The sequence below is a fragment of the Gymnoscopelus braueri genome (assembly GCF_963280865.1).
Source record: "Gymnoscopelus braueri genome assembly, chromosome: 19".
Classification (NCBI taxonomy): Eukaryota; Metazoa; Chordata; class Actinopteri; order Myctophiformes; family Myctophidae; genus Gymnoscopelus; species Gymnoscopelus braueri.
In genome coordinates this window covers 16,311,351-16,327,040 of record NC_137621.1, presented here as the reverse complement: position 1 = coordinate 16,327,040, position 15,690 = coordinate 16,311,351, and positions in this window count along the sequence as shown.

Genomic DNA, 15,690 nt, shown 5'->3' with positions numbered 1-15,690 from the left:
TAAGTGCAATATTAGATCTATAATACAATATTCATTTATCAGAATCTGTCAGATTTTTTTGATCTGTCTATGTTTTAAATAAAAAAACAGAATGCGTATATAAAAATATTCATTATACCAGCAATAGACACTGAATTAATACCAGACATGTAGCGATGGGTCGATTTACAGTGCCTAGGCCAAGAACTGATGCAATGAAGAATACAGTCATGTACAGGGAAATGACTTTCTGGAACTCTCTACCAGAATGCATCACAGAAATTAAGGGTAAAAGGCATTTTTATAAAAGACTAAAGCATTTTCTTATAAATCTGGAGGAATAATTGTACATTTGTTTCACTATACCATGATATATTACTTGGGTGAATGCACTAACCGTGTTGTTATGCTGTAAAGTATTTTATCTTATTTTTTTGTGATATCTGTAAACCTGTTTTTTTGTATGTATATTATTCTGTGTGGACCCCAGGAAGAAAAGCTGTTGCCAGGTGTAACAGCTAATGGGGGATCCTAAATAAACTCATAATGAACACACTGCATGCACTGAGTGCTAACATTCATGTCAGTGCCCACCTAGAAGCTGATGCATGGGACCATTGGCCAGCATTACAAAACTCAGCTATTAGACTTTTAACCAACTCCAAGAAACGTGACCATATCATATCATATATCAACGCCTCGCAATGCGAGGCATTGTGAACTTGTAGATCTGCTATTTTCACAATGTTTGCCTCTTTCTTATATTATTTGACAATTTGGCCCATGTTTGACCAGTTTTTAGTATAGTTTGTTGGTTACCTTTGATGCAGTAATGGTCTCTTTCTTTCTTTCTTTCTTTCTTTCTTTCTTTCTTTCTTTCTTTCTTTCTTTCTTTCTTTCTTTCTTTCTTTCTTTTTTCCTTTCTTTCTTTCTTTCTTTTTGTCACTTCATACTTCACTTCACATATAGGGACCCCCCCCAAAATCATGTGGGGACCCCCTGGGGGTGCCAACCCACAGGTTTAGAACCACTGATCTATGGAGAGAACGGGCTGGCTGGCTGGCTGTCTCCCCCCACACATGCACACACGCAGTGCATAGTTTCAGGCTTTTTGTTCAAAACGGACCAATCCTGCAAACTTTGGAAGCCAACCATAGGCCAAAAATCTGGATGGAATATGGGAAATCGGACAGATTTGTGTTGATCACATGACTATAGAGATACTGTGTACCGATTTGCATGACGTTTGGATACAATCTGTAGGAGTACTGTAAAAAAATGGGTTTTGCACAAATCGGCCTCCTGGTGGCGCTATAACAGGCCCATGTGAAAAAATTGGGGCAGAGGTTCTGAATTGGCGTCCAGGGAGTGTGTGTGCACAGTTTCGGAGCGACCGGGCCAACGGTGCCGGAGATTAGCTGCGAACACACAGACAGGACGGACACACACACGGACACACGGACACACGGACGCACGGACAGGGGGCAAAACATACTCTCTCGCCATGCCTTTCGGCCTGGCGGAGACAATAAGTAACTTTACTACACTGGTACAGTGGTTCTCTAACTTTGATCAACTAAAGTTGACTATAGTCCACACCACATAGCACTTCAAGCATATTTGAAAATAGCCGATCTACAAGCTCAGAGGTTGTGAGCTTGTAGATCGGCTATTTTCACACAGCAATGCAGCACGCACGCACGCACGCACGCACACACACACACACACACACACACACACACACACACACAGTCCGCATGGATCTCTCCATTGAATAGGTAGAAATAAAACACCACCCGTGCCACGGATCACTCTCGGAGAATCGTCAATTACACCGTCTGTCGAGGGGGGGGGGGGGGGGGGGGGGGGGCGGCGACAACGACGGGGGGGTCGACAGGAGGGGTCGTTTGATCGTTTCAGACGACGAGGGTTGATGCAGGGTTGTGGGCTTGCCGCTTGTGTGGATCGGCTGTTTGTTTTGTGTCGCCCATCTCCTCTGACGCAAGAGGGGTGACGGGTGAGACTGCAGTCTGCAGACATAGTCTTGTTCTCGCTCGGCTCGGATCAGTGGGCCGGCTTTGATGGGCTTTCGCACCGCCAACATTATAGTTTTGTGCTCCTGCTCCTGGGGAAAAGTTCATCGCCCGCGCGCATGTGCACATACGAGCACGAACGCGAGAATTCTTATATCACGTGACCGGATCACGTGACTTTTCAACTTCTCTTTGATCTAGATGGACAATATTAACCCATGAGCTGCCGTAGGGTCCAATCTAATGTAAACCACTGAAAAGACCTATTCACGTAGTTCTACGGGATTGGCGGTAAATGGTTTGATTTTAATTCACGTAGATTTACGTGGTTGGCAGGGAATGTGTTAAGGACCCCTGGGGTCCCTGGAACACACTTTGAGAACTACTGGCCTACATAAGGGTGTGTTGCTCAAGGACACTTTGACAGGACCATTTGTAGTTAAGAAAAAAAAACACATACGGTAGTCCTGCTGTGACTAATTTGATATTAAGATTCCAGTTAAAGTCAAACCTTCATTAGTATTTCCATGTAGGCGTACACTATGTGTAACTGACATCACAACTTCCTCTTCTTTAGGGCATAAAAAAGATGTTCAGACTGTCATCACCATCACTTCACACACAAGACTGCTAAAGAAGAGAGACAGACAGACAGACAGAGTGAGTGAGTGAGTGAGTGAGTGAGTGAGTGAGTGAGTGAGTGAGTGAGTGAGTGAGTGAGTGAGTGAGTGAGTGAGTGAGTGAGTGAGTGAGTGAGTGAGTGAGAGAGTGAGAGAGTGAGAGAGTGAGAGACAGAGAGACAGACAAGACAGACAAGACAGACAGACAGAGATAAGACAGACAGACAGAGATAGGACAGACAGACAGAGAGACAGGGAAAGATAGAGATAGGACAGACAGACAGAGAGACAGGGAGAGATAGGACAGACAGACAGACATAAAGAGCAAGAGAATAGAAGATTGACAGGTTGGATATGAAGTACATGGTGATTATAGTTGTCCTCTTAAATCTCTGCAAGGCTGATGCCAAGGCAATGGAGGCAATGGAGGCATTGAGGGATATCTCCCATCAACTGCAGAAAATCCTAATCCTGAATTTACACTTACCAGTAAGTAGCATTATGGACTAATATATGATGATCACTATTGCACAGATGTTTTCAATCTTCCCCCAGAGATCTATACAGCCAAATGTCTCTCCTCTGTCTGTCTCTCCCTCTCTCTCTCTCTTCTTTCCCCCGACACGGTCGAGGCAGAAGGCCGCCACCCTAGAGCCTAGGGTCTGCCTGACGTTTCTTCCAGTTAAGAGGGAGTTTTTCGTTGCCACTGTCGCAAAATTGCTTGCTCAGGGTGGGATGTCGGGTCTCTACATGTAAAGTGTCTTGAGACAACTTGTTGTGATTTGACACTTTAATAAAATTGAATTGAATTGAATTGAATGAGGAGCAGTTTAATTTCCATTAATAAATAATTCCAGTTTATAAATATTCACCGCTATGCATCTATTTCTTATGTAAAATTATAATATATAACAATTTATAACATTTTATTTAGCCTATATCAACACTTATTTTCTGGGACAACATTAATTTGGAATCTAGGACAGAATCTAACGGGAGTCTGTGGATTAATGAAAGTCAATTTGGGGGTCCTAACATTCCTTGCTGGTCTATTGTTACACTCAGAATTAAAAATTATACTCAGGATTTGACTCTGTAAAGTTGTACAGTGGTCTTGTGCTGAATAATCAGTGATAGGGATGTTGAACTTTTTTGTTTTGTTTTTTAATCCACATAAATGTGAAGGTCATAATCTTTGAATAGATTCATAATAATAAAATACGCATTATTATCTCTATTTCTATAGGCACTGCATTTTATGTCCATGAAAATATTCCTTCAGTGTTTTTTGCAATAGTCAGTCCTACCAGTTCTCCAGATCAACAGTTATTTTGGATCGACTCAGATAGGTTAGCTCGCCAAACTACTGAACTCTTTCACCACCGTTGTAGATCAGAGACTTCAACAGTTCTTAAAAGACCCAGCCTGAAATAGGCCAAAACTTGAAAAAGTGCTCCTTGGAGCACAGGTCTCCGCCAGGTCAGGTAGGTTATTGTGGCCTACTGGTGGCACTATAATAGGCCAATGTTAAAAGGTGCCATTTCTTCTTAGGCCTTTCACGGCAATCGATTCTTCTAGTTTGTGAAATGGGACATTCTGCTAAATGAGTACTTTTACTTTCAGTACTAGTATATTTTAATGTGAATACTTTTGTACTTTTACTCAAGTAAATTTTTAATACCGGACGTTTATTTGTAACAGAGTATTTCTACATTGTGGTATTGGTACTTTTCTTAAGTACAAAATGTGAGTATACTTCTTCCACCACTGATCAGTGTGAACTGTCATAGTGATCGGGGCAATGAAGGTGTGTTCTATTTTGCCACAGTACGATCGTGTGATAGATTTCCCAAACGATAACTAAATGAATCACACAACTAGAGAGGTAGACATTGTGTGCAGAAAATGCTGCATGTGATTGCATCATTTAGGCTCAGTGGTTCTCAAACCTTTTCATGTCATTGTCAAGGACCCCTAAATGAATGAGTGCCAGTGAGTATTTGGCTGCGGACCCCCATCTGAAAAGACTTTGTGCCAAGGAAGACCCCATAAAGATTTGTTATGTTAAAAATGTCAAATATACTCAAACATTTTCAAAGAATGTCAAGATTTTTTTTTAAATAGCTGATCTATATAGGGCCCTGGAGGTCCCCAGACCACACTTTTAGAACCCCTGCATTAGACCACGGACCACCTTAACTCTGAGAGTGTACAAATGGAACCAAGTGAGGGTCCATTTGGTTCCATTTGTACATTCTCAGAGTTACAGCCACATTAAGGGTCCATTTGGTTCCTAGCTATTCATAATATATCTGGGGACCCCCTGGAACCCCCTGGGGGGGGTCCCTGGACCCAACTTTGAGAACCACTGACTTAGGCTAGGTGTTGTTTAGCCTGCATGGCTGTGGGATATAAGACAACCTGTTCCCTTCTGTGTTGCTTCACCCGGTGGCCGTATAGCTGAGTGGGTCGAGAGGCCGCCTATAGGCGCTGTGTATTATCTGCTGTTTTGGAATTAAAGTGGTTAAACTGATCTTGATGCTATATTAACACATTTTGCTGGGGACCCCCTGGAACCTCCTCAAAGACCCCTGGGGGTCGCCGGACCCCACTTTGAGAAGCACTGACTTACAGTAGGTGATAAAACCCCCGCTGTGATAGAGGCATCCTTATATGATCTCATTTGACCTGTAACTCCACTTTATGATTTATGAACTAATACACAGTGGTTAATTTTGACTTTCTTTCAGTGAAAAGATTCCACTGCCATGAACATGTACTAATGTGACCTTTCCATTTACCATCTTCATTTTGTCACCTACGTACTTTGATAGTGACAAGTTAACACCAGTTTCCATGACAACTGCAAACCCCTACAGCCACAAACTAAAAATAACTTTTTGAACGGCAACTTTGACTGATGAAGTTTGAGGGCATTATCTGTGTCTGAACACATGTATTTAGCTGATGGTACTTATAGCTATGCTTGCGTCACAATGAGATCTCCATTTTATTATTTTGTAATGGGTTTTTTTTAGCAACCACTTCTCCAAAGTACGTACGTACAACTTCCATTTCGGCACACACGTTGCAGTGCACAGCGCTGAGTTGTTCAGATAGGCGGTTGCTGTCCAGAACCACCAAAAAAGGCTCTGGCCGTGGCCCAAATTAGCCAATTATTTGAGACACACACATATACAGATATTTAGGGTCTTTGCCGAATCCGCCATTCCTTCGCCGGGTCAAACAACACCAGTGGTGAACAGCATTCACCACTGGAATTGCATTATGGAACATACACATTGTTACATTTAATTATTTAAAAAAAAAAAGCTGTTTAATGATTTTCTCACAAGTCATCATCTGCTATTTGGACCTTTTAAGTAAATAAAATAATGTGGGGGAAATGGGTGAACTTAATCAGTTGTTTTGGGATAGTTTGCATTAAAAAAGGCACAAGTATTTACAACATATAAACAACGCCACGGCTGTTGGTAATCAACACCAGCGCACCAAAAACAAAAAATATATATCAAGATTTGAATGAATTGGCCAACTGATGGCCATGTTTGAGGGTTACTAGTTCAGACATCGTCAGGCGGTCTTTATGGACATTCTTTACGTCCACAAAGTGTTAATGTTTGCTTATAACGTGCTGGCGCACTTGGCTGAAGTCTACAAATGTACTTGGCTGACATGAAAAAGGCATATAAATCTACATACATAAACACAGAATATCCAAGAAAGTAGCACCGGTCTGCCTTTTTCCTATTGTTTGATGATCGATAAGTAACGGGCGACGTCACAGTAGTCAGATGAATTGATTGAATGATTTGGCAAATTACCCACACCTGGCATATTCCCCAGTATCAGTCCACTGTCCACAGTCAGTTTGCTCTCATTCTCCACTCATTTTCCACAGACGTTTACCACTGCACAATGCCTTTTTACATATGGGCACAACAGGGACACAGAGAGACAGACAGACAAACGAGTCTCTGACAAGGGTATAACGGGTATTCCATAACAGGGTGCTTTCCCTATTTTTATCGTTCCCATCTTTCATTGTTCCCGAGTAGACTGGTACGCGAAAAGTGAGTTGAGTACTCAGAAAAGTGCGATATAATTGTACGTATTCTTCTTCTTCTTCTTCTTAATATTATTATTATTATTACATTTATTATTATTACCCTTATTATTATTATTATTATTATTATTACCCAAAAGGCACCAGTCTGGTATCAACTGATTTAGCTGGGAACCACCTGAAACCCCCTTGAAGACCCACGGGGGTCCCTGGACCCCACTTTGAGAACAACTGGTCTGGCCCACAGAGTGTGTTGCTCAAGTACACTTTGACAGGACCATTTGTAGTTAAAGGGCAAGACCACTTTGGTAGAGGTTTCGGTTGTGTAGTTACCTTGCCATGATGTAACTCAAAAGGGCTTTAAAGAAATAAAAAATGGTTGCTCCATTGATTAAAAATTGAATTAAAAATATGCTCCTCATTGACTTACAATTACATTGTACATTGAAACAGCTCTCAAAGTCACTCTTTTAGCCCGTTAACGAACACAAACAAAGCTGATTCAGACAATATAGAACATCACCAAACCCAGTACTGTTTTTTTTCTTAAAAAATGACAACTTCCTGTTGATTTTACTATTTGAAGATCTGGATCTGGGTTTTCTTCCTAGTAAAAATAGCTAAATCAACAGGAAGTTAACATTTATATATATATATATTTAAAAAACGGTACTGGGTTTGGTGATGTTCTATATTGTCTGAATCAACTTTGTATACGCTCGTTTACGGGCTAAAAGAGTGACTTTAAGAGCTGTTTCAATAAGGAGCATATTCAGTCCCTCCCTCACTCACTTACTCATACAGAGAATGTTGGTGGGACCTGCTCCACAAAACTGTGCTAACACCACAATGCATTCAATATGTGTCAGGACCCCAGGTGTATTTGGACCCATATACAGGAACCACGCACGCCTAACATTCTGTATGCGTGGGAGGGCACAAAGAGAGACTCGCCTAAAAAATAAAAAATAAACGTTTTTTTAATGAATTATTAAGTCTTATTTTTGCCCTCAAAATATTTAGTTGGGTGTCTTTGCACGATTTCACGTTGGCCACGTTACCCACCTCCAACCATAGTCAGTTATGTTCATAATAACTCACCAGTGGTGAGTACTCACATGTTTTACTTAAGTAAAAGTATCAATACTGCAATGTAGAAACACTCTGTTACAAGTTAAAGTCCGGAATTCAAAATGTATTTGAGTAAAAGTACAAATTAAGTATTGGTATAAAAATGTACTTAAAGTACCAAAAGTAGAAGTACTCACAAAACAATACGTTGCATTGTGAGCCTGTAGATCGGCTACTTTCAAATGGTCGAAATATAGGGCTGAAGTGGTACATGTATGTTTTGTCACCGGGGGTCCCCGTGGCGGCCGAGGGTCCACGGGCGTCCCTGTGGCGGCCCTGGGTCCACGGGACCCTGTCAACACGGGGACCCCCGCGGACCCCCGTGGACTTAGTAAACTTAGTAAATCTGTGCTTGACCTCATGGTCTACTGCCTGGGGAAGACATGCACGAGCATTCAGCCTGGCTTGACAAATTCAATTCTGGCTTGACAAAGTCTGGCTTGACAAAGTCTGGCTTGACAAAGTCTGGCTTGACAAAGTCGCTCCTTCTCAGCCTGGATTGGCGTTGGTGGAATGAAATAAACCAGGCTGTAGGCTACTTATCAGATTTTGTCAAACCTGGATTTGGCTTAAATCCAGGCTTATTTAATTCTGCTTTCATGAAACAGGCCCCAGGGTCTAGGAAAACAAGCCCAAAAGAAGCAACTATTACTATTAGGCCGCATGAGCACTTTAAACCTATGCATCGGCTATTTGGAAACAGCCGATCTACAAGCTCACAACGCGTCGCAATGCGACGCGTTGTGAGCTTGTAGATCTGCTATTTTCAAAAACTATTGCAATAAAATGTGGAATATTTGGATTATTTTGGAATATTTTTTGTAATTATTATTTAAACCTACAATATTTTCATGAAAATGTTTTGTGCCAGTCAGGGAGCATTTTTGTTGTTAGATGGATTAAAAAAATACTCCAAATATTCCACATTTTAATGCAAGAGTTCTTGAAGATAGCAGATCTACAAGCTTACAACGCGTCGCATCGCAAGTCGCCACGCATTGTGAGCTTGTAGATTGGCTATTTTCAAATAGCCGACGCATAGGTTTCATGACATTCAGAATCAGAAATCAGAATCAGTTTTATTGTCACATCACAGGTTTACAAGGTAAAGAAGTGGGTGAAATTCGTTTTTGTACATCGTTCCCATCGCAACGTTAATTTCCATAGAAAGAAGAGAAGATGGGGGGGGGGAGAAGAAGAGGGGTGGGGGGCAAGTGGGGAAGGAGATCAGAACAAGAGAGCAACAGAAGGCCAGACAAGTTATCTACATATTTACAAAGTACCTGAGATAATAAAACTAAGGTGCATGAGCATAGCAGCAATGTATGTATACTGTGCATGTTATACTTATACTGTGCATGATATACATATGGACGTTAAGGTGCTTAGAGAAAAAAAGAGCACAATAGAAAAGACAAAAAAAAGTCAGTGCGTTATACATGGGATTAAGGTGCAAAAGGTCAGTGCGTGTCCACCTAGGGTGGACTGACCCTAGTATAATCCGCAAGTAGCTCCATGAGGGAGTGCAGCAAAAAGTCATTTGTACCTGGTGTAGTCCACAGGTGTGTCCGAGGGGGAGCTAAGTCCAAGTCATTGTCCCTGGTATAATCCACAGGTGTGTTCAGAAAGAGCCAGAAAAGTTTTTGCGCCGCCTGCTGTCAGGCTGCTGAACAAGGCTTATGCCTCATTCAGCATCCTGACAGCAGCCGGGCCAAAACTACACCATAACCTGGTGGTGGAACTCTTGATACTGCGGTAGAGCCCCTTGCCCGGTCGCGGTCGTTGTAGGGGTTTGAACAGTCTGTGACTTGGGTGGTGCTTGTCCTTGATGATGCGCTTGGCTTTGACCACGCACCGCTTTTTGTACAGTTCCTGGAGCGCTGGGAGCTCGATTCCCATTATCCGCTCTGCCGATCGCACTACTCGCTGTAGGCTGATCTTTCAGATCATTCAGTTTTACAACACATTAAAAGTCATGGTCCTTCAGTTTTAACTGAAAATTCCACTCCAGTGAACCATTGCAGGTGTTTTTCTCTCACATTTCTAAAGCCTTTTCAACTGCAATGTCAAAAGTAATCTTTGCCTGCGGGTGTCGCTGTTGAGGGATTTTGCCTGTCAATCAGCGCCTCTGCTCCGCCCCCCCAAAGGAAAGGATAGGGGAGGGGCGGGGAGGAGAGGGGGTGGGATTAAGTGACTATGACATCAAAGTCAAGGGCCCAATCTCAGATTACTTTTCAGCCTAATTATTCAAAAAACTCCAGACCACAGAAAATTCACTGAATGTTCAAAGTTATATAAAAAAAACATTAAAAAAAAAAAAACATTAAAAAAAAAAAGTGAAAATGAATGTCATAGAACCTTTAAAGCACTCGTGAGCCGTGACCTAAATTCACAACATGAGATTGAAGATCAGTTATTTTCGTTGGGTGGTGGAAAGTAACTAAGTACATTTACTCAAGTAGTGTACTGAAGTAACATTTTTAGGTATATCCAATTTTCAATACTTTTACTTCTACTCCACTACATCTCGGATCCAAATATTGTACTTTTACTCCACCACATTTATTTGAAAACTCGCAACATTGTGAGCAGTGGCGTTCCCAGAAATTACATTTAGGGCAGGCGAGATTTTTTTCTCCCCCCCCCCCCCCCCCCTCCGAAGGGGGGGGGGGATGTCGGGGGGAAATCTCGGGGGAAACAAGTTAACAACAACACTACACTGACAACAAAACTGAAAAACGTTAATAAAAGCAATATGCAAGTAGGCTATAATCAATCAATCAATTATTCAGCGGTGGTCTCTTCATGTTATAGTTTAATGGCTCAAGCTGCTCTCAGACTTGAGAGCAGCCCCTTTTATGTCAGGTGAGTACAGGTGATGGCCCAGAACCCCACAACTGGCACTCCTGGCACCCCATGAAGATAAAGGCATACATTTGCATCACTATAGTATAGGCGACGTCGCTCTGCTGAATGGAAATGGATACGGTAGTGATTGGCTGCCTGCCCGCGTGAATGGACGAGGAGGTCCGACGGCCACTATTCTCTTTGGATTTTTTTCACTGCCTGTCTTTTACTTTATTTGCTAGGGGAGGCTAGATTTTAGTTGGGCAGGCGGCCACCTGCCCTGCCTCTATGGTGCGTACGCCACTGATTGTGAGATTGTAGATCTGCTATTTTCAAAAGATTTGCATTTGAAAATTTGAAATGGGACATTCTGCATTATGAGTGCTTTTACTTTTGGTACTTTAAGTACATTTTGATGCCAGTACTTTTGTACTTCTTTTACTCAAGTACATTTTGAATTCCAGACTTTAACTTGTAACAGAGTATTTCTATATTGCAGTATTGATACTTTTACTTAAGTAAAGAATGTGAGTACTTTTTCCACCACAGGGCGTCGCTCGATCGTGCAACGATGAAATCAGGATTTATGAAACTCAGGAATAGATATATTTTGGACTTTTACATCAAAGTATGTCATACAGACATCTTTGTCCAGGATCTAGAAAAGGAAGGAAGGACCAATGTATTATTACTAGAGGTTCGGGCCGCTGCGCGGCCCTCCCGTCTCGCCGCTGCGCGGGGCTCTAGTAGCCTGGGCCGCACATCGGCAACAGACACAGTGTAGACGTTCATTGCAACAGCAGTGTTTGTTTCGACACGCAAACCGAGACGTTCATTGCAGCAGCGGTGTTTGTTTTTATTTACTCTCTCTCTCTCTCTCTCGCACGCACGCACGCACGCACGCACGCACGCACGCACGCACGCACACACACACACACACACACACACACACACACACGCTGCAGATACAAAAAAAAGATTGGATCGGGGCAGAAAAAGATTGCTGGTATAATATGACTGTCAATCTTGTTTGAGGAGTTTTAGTAGTGGTATTCTATAGATATAAGTATACACGCAGATACCCTGTACCACACTGCTGCTGTTAACGCTGCTGTTCACGTGACCACTTCTTCAGTGGACCCCTTGCTTTGTTAGGACTCTGACACAGGTCCTTAGTTAATGCATTGCTTTGTTAGGACTCTGACACAGGTCCGTTGCCATATTACCGAGAAATGCTGTTAAAATAGGACCAGATCCAAGGGGAATTAAGGCAGATCTGGGTGGTTAAGCTGGACGCATACTTCGTCGTACGACATCCTCGCATGCTGAAAATGTCTGACTTACAGGCTCACAATCCTTAGCAGAAGTGATGTGTTGTGAGCTTGTAGATCGGCTATGTTCGATGACAAGAGGTTATCGAAAGAAGAATCGAACATGGCTTGGCTACTTCATGGCACTCAAGCCCCTTGTTAAGCCTTTCTTTTACACTTCTTAGTATGCAAAAGAAATATACATGATGTTAATCATACTAGTTCAATGTTTCTGTATTATTACACCTTGTAGCCTATGGGTGTAGGAGTAAAATTATTTAGTTCTGGTTCCTCAGTCAGAAATGACTGAGGAACCAGAACTAAATAATTTTGTCTAAATAATGTGTTTTTGCAGGCTTTTGTGTAACGTAGTGGTTCAGTGCATGCAGTGCAGGTGGTTTCAAGGTCCTATAAATTCATTGTGAAAACAGTAGGCCTACAGCAATGCATCGATATAAAAATTAAGAAATGTACTTCTACTTTTACTTGTACTTAAGTATTTTTAAAAGCATGTACTTTTGAATACTTAAGTATACTTAAAAGCAATAACAAAATCTAATGTCTGTAATTCACATATCTCGAGAACCGTTTGACAGAGAGACGGTTACATCGGGTACTCTGACAAGGTGTATAACAGGTATTGCATAACAGTGTGGGGCATGCATTCCTGTGAATGTGATCATTAGAATATTGTGCTAAACATCCAGTAGAAAATAATAATAATAATAATAATAATAATAATAATAATAATTGTAATTATCTCCATTTCTATAGGGACTGTACTTTAACGTGCCAACTAAGCAAATGAGAGAAGAAGCAGTAAGTAGTCTAAGAGTTAATTATCTTTCACTCAACAAAGGTACTGTATCTTTCACTGAGCAATGGTCCATGCAAGTCTGTTACGTTCTTCTTGTTCTGTTCAACAAAGACACATTTTATTTGTTCTACAAACCTGCAGTACCCTGACCAGGCCCTGTCATGTGTCCCATAGTGTAATTGCAGCGGTACATTTGCCAAGGACCTGAATCGTTTGGTACAAGAACTACAGAAGACGAGTCTCAAAGATTCGTATATTCTTGAGAACCTGAAACACAGCGCCCAATCTCTTCGGCTTCACTATCCTGTGGTTAGTGATGCATTTTCTTCTTCTGACTGATGTTCTGACGTGCACCTAACCTTTTGATCTCTTGAATCTCAAACATTTCATCGAGCTATTATATGAAGTGTTTATGAAAAGACGGAACAAAATCGCATCCTGTATTCGTTCAAAACGTGATGCAAGATTTGTATTTTACCGGACCAGTAGCAACCCTAGTTCGTGCCCATGGAGACATGACATACATTCTGTACATACCGTACATACACGCACGCACGCACGCACGCACGCACGCACGCACACACGCACGCACGCACGTACGCACGCACGCACGCACGCACGCACGCACGCACGCACGCACACAAATATCCTTCCTTTTTCTGAATTAAGACTGATGTTCTGACATTCATCTACTGTAACTAACCCTTTTAATGTATTGAATCTCAAACAGCCACAACTTTGAGGCTGATGTGCAAACTGCAGCCAATTAACTCAACAAATTATTTTTTTGTTTTTTCAAAGGAGGAGAATGCGTGCATATCAGTTCCAGTTTCTTCAAGGAAAGACAAATCATTGTCCTTTATAAAACATTACATCCTGTTCGTTAAGACAATGAATAACAAAGCCTGCGTAAGTAGCACTGGGACATGCTGCTCCTACTCTCACCACTTGCACATATGCTAAATGCTAGAAAGACAGCATATATCTTGTCATAAATTGTCATTGATGACACATTTTCTTATCATGTTTTAATGTTCATGTTCATGTTTTTTTATCAACTTTTAGTTTTCACAGTGTTCCCAGACCAATAGCGGCTGGTGGATTTTTCCCCAGGTGGTGCTGCACCAAGAATTAAGTCAATAACATGTACCATGGTATCACACTAGTTTATTTGTGATAGGCCCTGCCCTTGGCTATAGTCGTTCATTTGTGAAAGAATGGCATGGCATTGTACTAGGCTAATAATAAAATGTTGCCGTAGCCTATTATATTATCCACGTTCACTGCAATAATAACAAAAAGTTGTTTCGTTTTATAAGTTAGGCTATATTATGTTTACAATCTACGTAAGCATTTTGTTATGAAAACCAGCAACCTTAATCCTGTATCATACAAACCAAACCGCGTGTAAATCAGTTGAGAACTCAGCGAGTTGTCGTGCTTTTCATGCCTCAATAAGCTCGGTTTATACCCACAACAAGTGCATCCGCGATGCGTTGTGGGCTTGTAGATCGACGATACCGTCATGCGTCGAAGCATAACTCAGCATTAACATAACAGGCATAGAAATTGAAGCTAACCAGTTGGAATGAGCAGCAGCAGTCAGTGCAGTTCTATGTGTATGGATATCTATGCCCTGGGCGCTGTAAACCTGCGCACACGGCGGCCCGTTCACTTGCATTGATACGCATGTGCAAAACTTAACATGGCGAGTCTATGGTAAAGATGTTTGCGCTCAAAGCATTAAGTTTAGACAACGTAGAGCGTTTTTTATCTACATTTTATGGCAATTACACTTTTTACTCACTAGAAATTAACTATGTAATATTTACCTTGTTGGTTTGATCGTTTAAGATATATAAAGAATATATTTTGAAGTAATATTTATTCAAGGAAGATCTAGAGGTGGTGTGGCGCACTAGCGCCCTCTATTGATGGCCCGCCACTGTCCCACACAGTGGTTATTGTTACTGGCTTGACTCATGTGTTACCCTGCAGCGCCGAACCAGTGGCCCCGGACATTTGGACAGACAACACATATGTGATACATCAGAGAGCCAAGATGATGCTGTGAGAGAGACAGACTGTCGCAAAATCTCCCGTAGGTCTACGGTACCTTTGTTGTTTTTTGTGCTTTATTGTGGTATTACTCAAGGCCGTAGCCAGATGATTGGAAGTTACTTTTATACTATATAGTAATATAACACAAATACTTTCACGTTTTGAATGAGTAAGTGTGCCTGCCATGCAATGGCAAAACAGTTGTTTTCCGCCATACTTCTTTAATATTATTTATCCTTCCTGCGTTTTTTGGATTTTTATAATACATTTTAATTATTGAATACAAATTTCACCCGACGTTTCGTCGGTAGGAACTAGGCAGAGATCTTCAATTGCTTCGCGAGTTTGTTGTTCTATTAAGCATCCATAATGGACTTATACTTACTTTGTAATGGTTTAAAATATAAACAATAAAAAATGAAATAATAAAAATATAGTACTCTCTCTCTCTCTCTCTCTCTCTCTCTCTCTCTCTCTCTCTCTCTCTCTCTCTCTCTCCAGAGTCAGTGAGGTTGGTGAATGGGACTAGTTTGTGTTCAGGCAGAGTGGAGGTGAAGTCTAATCAGTCGTGGGTCTCAGTGTGTGAAGGTGACTTTGACCTGCAGGATGCAAAGGTGGTCTGTAGGGAGCTTGGCTGTGGGCCTCCTTCAGTCCTCCAGGGGGCGCTCTATGGAGAAGTGAAAGCTCCAATGTGGAACAAAGAGTTCCAGTGTGAAGGCAGTGAGTCTGTTCTCCTGGACTGTAGAACATCTAGCTCAACTAGAAACACCTGCTCACCTGACAGGACTGTTGGTCTTACCTGCTC